This window comes from Ranitomeya variabilis, chromosome 1 (genome assembly GCF_051348905.1).
Source record: "Ranitomeya variabilis isolate aRanVar5 chromosome 1, aRanVar5.hap1, whole genome shotgun sequence".
NCBI classification, from domain to species: Eukaryota; Metazoa; Chordata; class Amphibia; order Anura; family Dendrobatidae; genus Ranitomeya; species Ranitomeya variabilis.
The window spans coordinates 3,111,254-3,123,737 of NC_135232.1; the positions used below are offsets into that span (position 1 = coordinate 3,111,254).

Consider the following 12,484-nt stretch of genomic DNA (forward strand, 5'->3'; position numbering starts at 1 on the left):
CAGTGTATATGTACAGGACAGGAGGAGTGGTACTGTGCAGTGTATATGTACAGGACAGGAGGAGTGGTACTGTGCAGTGTATATATACAGGACAGGTGGAGTGGTACTGTGCAGTGCATATATACAGGAGGAGTGGTACTGTGCAGTGTATATATACAGGACAGGTGGAGTGGTACTGTGCAGTGCATATATACAGGTGGAGTGGTACTGTGCAGTGTATATATACAGGACAGGTGGAGTGGTACTGTGCAGTGTATATATACAGGACAGGAGGAGTGGTACTGTGCAGTGTATATATACAGGGGGAGTGGTACTGTGCAGTGTATATATACAGGGGGAGTGGTACTGTGCAGTGTATATATACAGGACAGGAGGAGTGGTACTGTGCAGTGTATATATACAGGACAGGTGGAGTGGTACTGTGCAGTGCATATATACAGGTGGAGTGGTACTGTGCAGTGTATATATACAGGACAGGTGGAGTGGTACTGTGCAGTGTATATATACAGGACAGGAGGAGTGGTACTGTGCAGTGTATATATACAGGGGGAGTGGTACTGTGCAGTGTATATATACAGGGGGAGTGGTACTGTGCAGTGTATATATACAGGACAGGAGGAGTGGTACTGTGCAGTGTATATATACAGGGGGAGTGGTACTGTGCAGTGTATATATACAGGACAGGAGGAGTGGTACTGTGCAGTGTATATATACAGGACAGGAGGAGAGGTACTGTGCAGTGTATATATACAGGACAGGAGGAGTGGTACTGTGCAGTGTATATATACAGGACAGGCGGAGTGGTACTGTGCAGTGTATATATACAGGAGGAGTGGTACTGTGCAGTGTATATATACAGGGGGAGTGGTACTGTGCAGTGTATATATACAGGACAGGAGGAGTGGTACTGTGCAGTGTATATATACAGGACAGGAGGAGCGGTACTGTGCAGTGTATATATACAGGAGGACTGGTACTGTGCAGTGTATATATACAGGACAGGAGGAGTGGTACTGTGCAGTGTATATATACAGGACAGGAGGAGTGGTACTGTGCAGTGTATATATACAGGACAGGAGGAGTGGTACTGTGCAGTGTATATATACAGGACAGGAGGAGTGGTACTGTGCAGTGTATATATACAGGACAGGAGGAGTGGTACTGTGCAGTGTATATATACAGGACAGGAGGAGTTAGTTGAAACACACTAGTTATACCCAGATATCCTAATAAAATATGCACAAATATAGCATAAAATATATGATCATACAATCGAGATGCCCGGGGTCACCAAAAATGTGTCAATGTTGTAGTATAACACTACAAGGAAGTTGAAAAAGATTGTGCTTATGGCATGGAAGGGCCAAGAACAATACACAACAGAGAATATAAACAATTAAAGATTTATTTATTATACTTATACAACAATATATAAAAATATTAAAACCATCATTTCATATACATGTATGTGATATTCGTGCCCATACCTATTTGGCTGCCATTATATTTATTATACATATATCCAGAAGGACTCAAAGTTACTAAAACACTGTAAAAAAAAATATATATATATATAAAAAATGCTAGTGGAAAAATTATTATGTGTAAGAGTTCCTAATATAATAAAATGCAACAATGTGCATATAAGGAGGGGAACAAGATAGTGCTATAAGTGAAAAAAAGTGCTAGGTGCAAAGAGAGCCTATAATTATAAAGTGGTATAATTGACTCCACAATTGAGATCACTTACTTCTGGATATAAAAATCAAAGGATGGACCGCCACTAGGGTATGGAGCACCCCGACGCGCGTTTCGGACGCACAGCTCCTTCGTCAGGGGGTGTATAAACCTACTCAGTATCTGGGGGGGGGTTTATACTGCCATGATTATGTATGGCGCCGATGTCTACAGCTGCAGTAGATACGGCGCATGCGCGGCCTGAGTAATCCGGAAGTCAGAAACAGCCGCGCCACATGAGCGGAAGCACAGGATGTGTACTTGGCATTGCCAAGGGCACAGAAGCGCAGCAGCCCCGACCTCAGAATCCCGGCGGCGCATGCGCACAACCAGAGATGCGACATGAGCCCAATAAGCCTACAAAGAACAGGGGTAACTACATTATATTCCGCATGGTATATGTTTAGTACAAACGGGGCAGAAAGTTCTAATGATATCAAACAGAGATATGCGCGTTTCTCATGATCCTGTGCGGTTATACGTGAGCATGTATCACGTGATCGCATCACATGGTCGGCACGTAGCATTCATTTAATTATGTGCTGAACAGCTATATAGAACAGAGTGACAACATTCTCATTAGATCATGTTATATAATATAGATGGCAAAATAATATAGTTCACAAAAAACCAAAGAAGTTTAGAATGTAATCTACATTTGATATTGATCTATACCATCAATAAAGAATCATGTCACGTAACCAAAATCTTTGCTGCTATAATAACAAAACCGCAGTAAAAAATAATATAACTGCATATCTAATATCAGTATATTCAATCCGCAAAGAGTCAAGTCACGTGACCAAAATCCACGCTGCAATAGTACCAAAATTCAGCCGTGAAAAATACAAGCACATCTTATACAATTAAGCTGAAGAAAACAAAAAATAGAGGCGACGAGGCAGATCATATAGTTAGAAGTCAAAAATGATAGCCCTTCAGATTTCAGGACTGTGCTATATGCACTGTTAAAGAGGGTCACATATTTTTTATATATATATCTATAATCATGAAATTAAAAATTGATACAATTGTTTGCACGTCTAAGTGTCCAATCCTTTACAGGGGAGACGGTTTTTCCACACACAGTCGACCATCAAGGGGAATCCATCGTGAATCCGCATATGGTCCATATGTTCACTTATCCTCCTCTACAACATCGAGCAGCCGAATGATCCCGACCACACAAAAGGACCGACAATCAATCCCGCAGCGCACGGCCATAAAAATGGTAAGTATCAATCTAATCATATAGAATAAAAAAAGAGGAAATGCTAATTAACATCTATATCACCAGATACATAAACATAGATAAAAGTCATAAAAAAATGTTTTATTAAAAATTAAAAGTAGAAGACAACATTAAAATATAGACCTAAAACCACACATGTAAAAACAACCAATGACGTACAAAAGAGAAGCATATAAAATGATATTAATATAAAATTACTAGCCAATATCACAGGAATGGAGCAAAACTTCGGTTCTCGTTCAAACCTTTAGGGGCAACTGTGTCAAGTAACCAAATCCATTTGGTTTCAAGTTTGGCCAGGGGTGTACTAATTTTTCCACCCCTCTCATTTAACTCAATTTTATCAATACCAAAAACTTTCAAGAGAGAAGCGTCACAGTTATGGAACATTTTAAAGTGCTTAGGCAATGTTTTCAAAAGGCTGACATCCTCAATGCCCCTAGCTGCCTGAATCCCCAAAACGTGTTCACGTGTACGGACTATCCCTATATATAGAAGGGAGCACGGACACTGAGCATAATAAATGACTGCTTTAGACGCACATGTGATGGAATGTTGGATCTTATATGTAGCAGTGCCTTTTGCATTTTTGAAGGTTTGGGATCACCTACATAGTGGCTTTTCACTCGAGAATCACCAATATTACGTGATCTCCTATATGTAATATTGGGACGATCCCCGATGTATTTAGCCAGTATTGGATCGCTTTGGAGAATTGGCCAGGCCTTGGTCAACAGTTGGCACATTAAATCGGATTGACCGTGAAATTGGGTGATGTATCTAATTGGCTGTACTGTTTTTGTTGAATATAGTACCTGATGCCGTGTAGTATATCTCGCCCTATTGTAAGCTTTTTTAATAGATCGGCGACTGTATCCCTGCTCGCGAAATCTTTCTTTCAAATCAAGTGACTGTTTTTCAAAATCCTCTTCACTTGAACATATCCTCCTTAGGCGCAAAAATTGGCCAATCGGTATGGACCTTATCATTGTTTTAGGATGTGAGGATGTAGCGTGCAAAAAAGCATTTACTGATGTAGGTTTTCTATATAGATCAGTACAAAGGGTATGATCACTACCTCTCATTATATTAACATCCAAAAAGTGCAGTGTATATATACAGGACAGGAGGAGTGGTACTGTGCAGTGTATATATACAGGACAGGAGGAGCGGTACTGTGCAGTGTATATATACAGGAGGAGTGGTACTGTGCAGTGTATATATACAGGACAGGAGGAGTGGTACTGTGCAGTGTATATATACAGGACAGGAGGAGTGGTACTGTGCAGTGTATATATACAGGAGGAGTGGTACTGTGCAGTGTATATATACAGGACAGGAGGAGTGGTACTGTGCAGTGTATATATACAGGACAGGAGGAGTGGTACTGTGCAGTGTATATATACAGGACAGGAGGAGTGGTACTGTGCAGTGTATATATACAGGACAGGAGGAGTGGTACTGTGCAGTGTATATATACAGGACAGGAGGAGTGGTACTGTGCAGTGTATATATACAGGACAGGAGGAGTGGTACTGTGCAGTGTATATATACAGGACAGGGGGAGTGGTACTGTGCAGTGTATATATACAGGACAGGAGGAGTGGTACTGTGCAGTGTATATATACAGGACAGGGGGAGTGGTACTGTGCAGTGTATATATACAGGACAGGAGGAGAGGTACTGTGCAGTGTATATATACAGGACAGGAGGAGTGGTACTGTGCAGTGTATATATACACAGGAGGAGTGGTACTGTGCAGTGTATATATACAGGACAGGAGGAGGGGTACTGTGCAGTGTATATATACAGGACAGGAGGAGTGGTACTGTGCAGTGTATATATACAGGAGGAGTGGTACTGTGCAGTGTATATATACAGGACAGGAGGAGTGGTACTGTGCAGTGTATATATACAGGAGGAGTGGTACTGTGCAGTGTATATATACAGGACAGGAGGAGTGGTACTGTGCAGTGTATATATACAGGAGGAGCGGTACTGTGCAGTGTATATATACAGGACAGGAGGAGCGGTACTGTGCAGTGTATATATACAGGACAGGAGGAGGGGCACTGTGCAGTGTATATATACAGGACAGGAGGAGTGGTACTGTGCAGTGTATATATACAGGACAGGAGGAGCGGTACTGTGCAGTGTATATATACAGGACAGGAGGAGTGGTACTGTGCAGTGTATATATACAAGACAGGAGGAGTGGTACTGTGCAGTGTATACTATTACTATTATTTATTGTTATAGCGCCATTTATTCCATGGCGCTTTACATGTGAGGAGGGGTATACATAATAAAAATAAGTACAATAATCTTAAACAATACAAGTCATAACTGGTACAGGAGGAGAGAGGACCCTGTCCGCGAGGGCTCACAATATACATGGGATGGGTGAGGATGCAGTAGGTGAGGGTAGAACTGGTCATGCAGCGGTTTGGTCGATCGGTGGTTACTGCAGGTTGTAGTCTTGTCGGAAGAGGTGGGTCTTCAGGTTCTTTTTGAAGGTTTCGATGGTAGGCGAGAGTCTGATGTGTTGTGGTAGAGGGTTCCAGAGTAGGGGTGATACACGAGAGAAATCTTGTATATGATTGTGGGAAGAGGAGATAAGAGGGGAGTAGAGAAGGAGATCTTGTGAGGATCGGAGGTTGCGTGTAGGTAAGTACCGGGAGACGGGGTGTCACGATATGGTATGAAATATCATATAAGTTTAGTTTCTCTTGCTAGCGTGCTGTGGGCTAAGCCCCCCTTCTTGGAGTGATTCTGCAACAGCTTTTATGGCTTGTAGCTGTGAATTCCTGACTTTCAGCTCCAAAGTCCTCATCCCCCTCTCGCCAAGGTATTTACGACCGGCATCCCTGTAGTGGGAAGTGACCAGCTTAAACTGGTAGAGAAGCTTCCAGAATCCATGAAAGTCCTTTGTTCTGTTTTTGTAAGATATTAGGCAAACCATTTAAGTTAGGAACCGGAAAATATATACTCTTAATCTCCCTCGGTGGAGCTATCTGCCACTCTAAACATGGGCTTCTAACTCCATCAGGTAAAGAGTTTGGATTTCTCTGTAAATAGGCATCACAGATAGGACATATTTGATCTCATTAGAAGGCCAACGTTAAGACGAGATGAATGCTGGGTGTGTTATGATTGTGACATGTACTGGAGCGGAGTTACGGGCATTAGATAAATTTAAGGTACATTTAGTTAAACTGAAGAGATAGGAGGGTCTGGTAACCCAGCCCTTTTTGGTGATGTCATAGGCTGCAGGTTATAAGTTTCTGGCAGGCTTCCAGGAGTCAGTTTTTGAGTTTTTACCTGAAGCGACCTGACTGCAAGTGCTAATGCACTGGGACAGATGAAAACTCCCCTAGCCTGGTTGCCTGCAATGCTCTGAACACATGTAAGTGTTATTTCTCATGTTATTCCCTGTTTTTTTTTTATAATTATCTTGTACATAATTGCAATTGTCTCTTTTGTAACAACTTTGTAAAATATTTTGATATAAACACTGCCTGAAAATCATTTATGGGGTATAATATTTAATACTAGTTCGTTCTTCCCGCTCTAAAACGTACCCTGTCTCCTGAAGGGAATTACGCTACTGTTTTGGGTTAGCTTCGGACCCGTTTAATCGAAGCTGGTGGCGGCACTACCGTGTGCAGGCCTTTAGGTGTCACTGTAGCGACTGCGGCGTTGATAATTATTTTTCCTGCCTGAGCGGGAGTAGTTTATCGCGTCGCTGCAGCATGCCCAATAGCCAGTACATAGCAGGCAGCCTTTCTGACGACTAATTACCCTAGGTGCAGTACCTAATCTGACCTGAGAGAAAGGGGGGCGCCAGAGAGATGCAAGTGTTAAGTGGAACTGTAAGCGGGATACATAAGTCCCTGCAGTTCGTGGTATATTGAAGAGCAGTGGGATACCTAGAATAAGCCCCAGCTGTAAACTAAGAGGTCAATAGCCTTGTGTGTGTCTGTTTATCACATTGTGGAGTGGAGGGATAACTAAAATAAGCCCCTCTGCACATGTAATAGCCGTCTGTTGGCCTAAAGTCACCCCGATCCGTGACGTAGGGGTGACGGTCACGGTGTGGATCCCTGACATATTGGTGAAAGCGGTCAGGGGTTCCTGACAAATTGGTGGCAAGGCGGTGGGATATTAGAGCATTAGTGATTTGGTTTGAGCAATCATTCCTCTCACTAAAAACTTGCAAAGTTCTTGCGAGGACTCTGCGCAAATAAGTTTGGAGAACGAACTCAGTGTTTATTAGTCTTGAGACAATTGTGTGTACTGGTAATTATCCCCTCCCTTTCTCTTCGTTTTTCTATCCTATCTTTTATTTGGCAACCATGGTTGTGCTGGGAGAAACCTTTTATGAGCAGCAGACCAGAGACACCCTTGTTGCCTTATGCAAGTCACAGCACATTGACTTTGCAGGCAAAAACAAAAGCCAACTGGTCGCAGTTCTGGTGCAATGAGAAGCCACTCTAGACCACTCACAGAGCCCAGAGGCCGCAGAAGCCAGCACCAGCGAACATGGTGCTGCAGCAGAGGTCCAACCACTGAATGCTGGCCCTGTTAGCAATCCGGGCGAATTGGACCCCCACCTGCAGGCGGCCTTGAAAGAATTCCCCACTGACGACCATGAGGGACGTCGGCAGCTGATTCAGCAATACCGGCAGGAGGCTGAGTCCCGAGCAGAGCGAGAGGCCCAGGCCCAGCGAGCCGAGCGGCAAGCAGAGCAGAAGTACCAGCTGCAGATGGCCCAACTGCAAATGCAGGGGTCGTCCCAGTCCAGCCGTGAGCCCAGCAGCGCTCAGACACCAAAGCCCCGGCCCGACCACTTTCCTGTTATGGAAAAGGATGGGGACTTGGACACTTTTCTGTGGGCCTTTGAGAAAGCCTGCAGACAGTACCAGCTGCCTACACAAGAATGGGCATGATACCTGACACCAGGGCTGAGAGGCAAAGCTCTGGAGGCGTTTGCTGCACTCCCTCAAGAACAAGATGGTGACACTATGAGGCTATCAAGCAGGCCCTCATAGCCAAGTACCAGCTTACACCCGAGGTGTACCGTAAAAAGTTCCGGACCCTCCAACGTGGCCCACAAGACAGTTACAGTGATGTGGTGCATGGACTGGGGACCCACTTTGACCAGTGGACCCAAGGACTGTCAGTGACCACCTTTGCACAGCTGCGAGACCTGATGATCAAAGACCAGTTCTTCCATCTTTGCCCAGCTGAGGTGCGACAGTTTGTGATGGACAGAGAACCCAAAGACGTGACGAAAGCAGCGCAGATTGCCAATGCCTATGAGGCCAACCGTAGATCGGAAGTGCGGAAGCCAGTCACCACCAGCTGGAGAGGGGGTAAGCCTGCAACCAACGCCAATACCCCTGCCAGCCAACACACCAGAGGTCCTGTCCCCGTGGCCAACAGCACCAGACCTACCACCGAACCTCGCCAGTGTTACCACTGCAGGTGGCCTGGTGTCATGTCGGACACTGTTCAGACCAGGTCGTCTGACAGACAGCGGTAATTCCGCGTTTGACCACTGTTTGCTCATTGGTGTCGGCTAGTTTTCGTCTGGTTGCTCCGGGGTTAATTTATCTGATCCTCGGATTGGAGGCTGGGCCATGCCCATTTTCTTTAAATGGTTCTCCTGATCTTTGGGCGTCGCCGATTATAGCTTCTGTCTTATCCGTAGTTATCTCGGTCCGGAGTGGAGAGCTGGTTGTTGGAGAATCGTTGCTGGTGGTGTATTATCCTTTGTCTTATTTACTCCTTCCTATATTTGTATTTATTTTGCCCTGCACATTTATAGTGTATTCCTGATTGACTGCGGCGTGGTGTATATTTTCCTTTATCCTTGTTTGTTATAACTGTGGGTATTGGTCTATTGCATTCACTGGGTGGTGGGCGGTGGTGTTCAGTCTAGGGCTGAAACAGGAGTCAGGGTGAGGGTGGAGGCCTGGACATGCACACCATCAGTGTAAACTTCAGGTAGAGGGTCAGACAGGGTTTCCCTAGTCTGAGGGAAATTGCAGGGGCCCGGGTTATTAGCTCTCACCCCCATTGTCTCCCCGTGACATTATAATCGGCCTAACAACAACAAAAAAAAAAGGGGGTTCCTTTTTTTTTTTTCTTCCCTGTGTTTTGTCATGGATCCCATGACTTCCATAACCCGCCAGTTGGAGGCGCTGTCCCTACAGGTCACTGAGTTGAGGGGAGCAGTGCAGCAACAGGGACTAGCAGTATCTCATATACAAGCTGGAGCGACAGGAGGAGTTAATGAGCCCAAGTTTCCTTTGCCTGAAAAATTTGCTGGGGAACGCAGTAAATTTGTTTCTTTTCATGAAGCTTGCAAACTGTATTTCCGTATGCGCCCGATCTCCTCTGGTAATGAGGCTCAACGTGTGGGCCTGGTGTTGTCATTATTAAGCGGGGATCCCCAAGCATGGGCATTTTCGTTGCCGTCTGATTCCGCTGCATTTAACTCAGTGGAGAGTTTCTTTTCTGCTCTAGGACACATTTACAACGATCCAGACAGAATGGCTCTAGCAGAATCTAAGTTATGCACTATTTGCCAGGGGGAGCGTGTTGCAGAGGATTACTGTTCTGAATTTCGCCGCTGGGCGGTTGACACTCAGTGGAATGAGCCAGCATTGCGGAGTCACTTTATTCATGGAGTTTCTAATAGGGTTAAAAAAGCCCTCCTGATGTACGAGACTCCTGCTTCACTAGATTCCGCTATGAGTCTTGTTGTCCGCAGTGATCGCCGTTTGCGTCAGGGGAATCATGAGACGCCACCTGTGGGTGGAGGTTTAGTTTCATGTGAGGTTGCTGCAGGTGAGCCCACGGAATCTATGCAAATCGCAGGGGTGTCACATGTTAAGAATCGTACCCCTGTACTCAGGAAGCAGGGAGACTGTTTTTTCTGTGGTAAAACTGGTCATTTTATTAATATCTGTCCTCTGTTGTTAAAGAAAAACGCAACGGCGGAAAACTTCTGAGCTCAGAGGGAGTGGAGGAGTCCAATCTGAGCTTATGTATATCCTCCATGATGATTTCTCAGTGCATGCTCCCTGCCAAAGTTGTTGTCGCTGCCAGAGAGATACCAATCACTATTTTTGTGGATAGTGGTTCCGCCACAAATCTCATTGATGAGGAGTTTGCGCGCACTGCTGGTTTTAAGATTGAAAAACTGCCTCATCCTATCCGTGTGGTCACCATCAATTCTGCTCCTCTTCCACAGGGGGAGATTACTGAGTTCGTGGCTGAGGTTAAACTCCACATTGGGGTTCTTCATTTCGAGCAGGTCACATGTAAGGTGCTCAAGAGTCTTCCGGCACAATTGGTTCTGGGTTTTCCATGGTTGTCTACACACAACCCGGTGATTGACTGGAAAACTCAGGACATAATCCAGTGGAGTGATTTCTGTCAGGAGAATTTCCTGGCCACATGTGTGTCCGCTGTGACTTCAAGCGTTCCTGAGTCACTTCAGGATTATGCGGATGTGTTCTCTGAGAAGGGTTGTTCAGAGTTGCCGCCACACCGCTCCTATGACTGTTCTATCAGGTTTAAACCAGGGGCCAAGTTGCCTAAAGCAAGGATGTTCAACATCTCCGGTCCGGAGAGACAAGCGCTCAAGGATTACATTGCTGAAAGTTTGAGCAAAGGGCACATCAGGCCGTCATCCTCGCCGGTGGCAGCAGGGTTCTTCTTCGTGAAGAAGAAAGATGGCGGATTACGCCCGTGTTTGGATTTCAGGGAGTTGAACCAGATTACGGTTCGTTATCCATACCCGATGCCACTGATACCGGACTTGTTCAACCAGGTGGCAGGTGCTAAGTGGTTTACCAAGCTTGACCTCAGGGGGGAGTACAACCTCATAAGAGTCCGTCAAGGTGATGAGTGGAAGACGGCTTTTAATACCCCTGAGGGTCATTTTGAAAATTTGGTGATGCCTTTTGGGTTAACTAACGCACCTGCAGTGTTCCAACATTTCATCAATGATGTGTTCTCGCATGTTTTGGGGAAATTCGTTATCGTGTACCTAGATGACATCCTCATATATTCTTGCGACCGTGATGCTCATTTAGATCATGTCAGGCAGGTGTTACAGCTTCTCAGAGAGAATAAGCTGTATGCTAAACTGGAGAAATGTGTATTTTTTGCTCAAGAGTTGCCGTTCTTGGGTTATATTGTGTCTGCTTCTGGTTTTAAAATGGACGCCGCTAAGGTGCAAGCGGTGCTGCATTGGGAACGTCCTGATAAGGAACCGCTGAAGTGCTTTCAGGTTGGGTTTTCTAACTACTATAGGAAATTTATCAAGAATTTTTCTATCATTGCTAAACCGCTAACTGACATGACTAAAAAGGGTATCAATTTCTCCGTTTGGCCTGAGGCTGCTGTTCGCGCATTTGAATTTCTCAAGAACAGTTTTGTTTCAGCCCCCATTCTTTTGCAGCCAGACGTATCTAAACCCTTTGTCATGGAAGTCGATGCGTCTGAGGTTGGTGTGGGGGCGGTACTATCTCAAGGCTCATCCTTGAGTGGTTTGCGTCCGTGCGTCTATTTCTCCAAAAAACTGTCGTCCGCTGAACGTAACTACGATATCGGCAACAGGGAGTTGTTAGCTATTAAGTTGGCCTTTGAGGAATGGCGACACTTCTAGGAGGGGTCGGTACATCAGGTCACTGTTATTACCGACCATAAGAATCTGCTGTATTTGGAGTCTGCCAAGCGTCTGTCCCCCAGGCAGGCTCGCTGGGCATTGGTTTTCACGCGGTTCAACTTTGTTGTCACTTACAGACCAGGGTCTAAAAACACTAAGGCGGATGCTCTGTCCAGGTGTTTTCCGGGGGGAGAACCTCGGGAAGACCCAGTACCCATTCTCCAAAAGGGTGTTGTGGTTTCAGCCCTCACTACCGAGGTTGAGATTGCCGAGGCTCAGGAGGAGGTACCATCTGAGCTTCCCATCAACAAATCTTTTGTACCGCTTCATCTCCGCCTAAAGGTGTTGGCGGAGCATCATGATACTGTCCTGGTTGGCCACCCAGGGGTTAGAGGTACTTTGGAGTTGGTGTCACGTCTGTTTGGTGGCCCAAAATCCGACAGGACAAGGTCTCATATGTGTCAGCTTGCACCACGTGCGCTAGGGCGAAGACGCCCCGCTCCCGTCCTGTTGGCAAACTACTTCCTCTGGAGGTACCTAGTAAGCCATGAACGGAAATCTCCATGGATTTCATCACTGATTTGCCTTCCTCAGCTGGGAACACGGTCATTTTGGTGATTGTGGATCGGTTTTCAAAAATGTCGCACTTTGTGTCTTTGCCTTCTTTACCTAACGCTAAGACTCTTGCTCAGGTGTTTGTGCAGGAGGTGGTCAGGCTTCATGGAGTTCCGTCTGACATCGTGTCAGATAGGGGTACTCAGTTTGTAGCAAAATTTTGGAAAGCATTTTGCTCACGAGTGGGGATCAAGTTG

The 12,484-nt window shown here is 45.5% G+C and overlaps 1 protein-coding gene across 2 annotated transcripts in view; it reads right to left on the minus strand.

The window, feature by feature from the left end:
- Positions 1–1,391: 1,391 nt before the first annotated feature.
- The window catches only part of LOC143801525 (beta-1,3-galactosyltransferase 5-like), a 179,207-nt gene continuing 168,114 nt past the window's right edge, over positions 1,392–12,484 (minus strand). Inside the window, exon 2 of one of the 2 annotated variants that reach the window (XM_077281254.1) lies at positions 1,392–2,980. The gene's annotated coding sequence lies outside the window, so the exon portion shown is untranslated. The remainder of the gene's footprint in view (positions 2,981–12,484) is intronic. The other variant, XR_013220927.1, reaches the window with a different exon arrangement.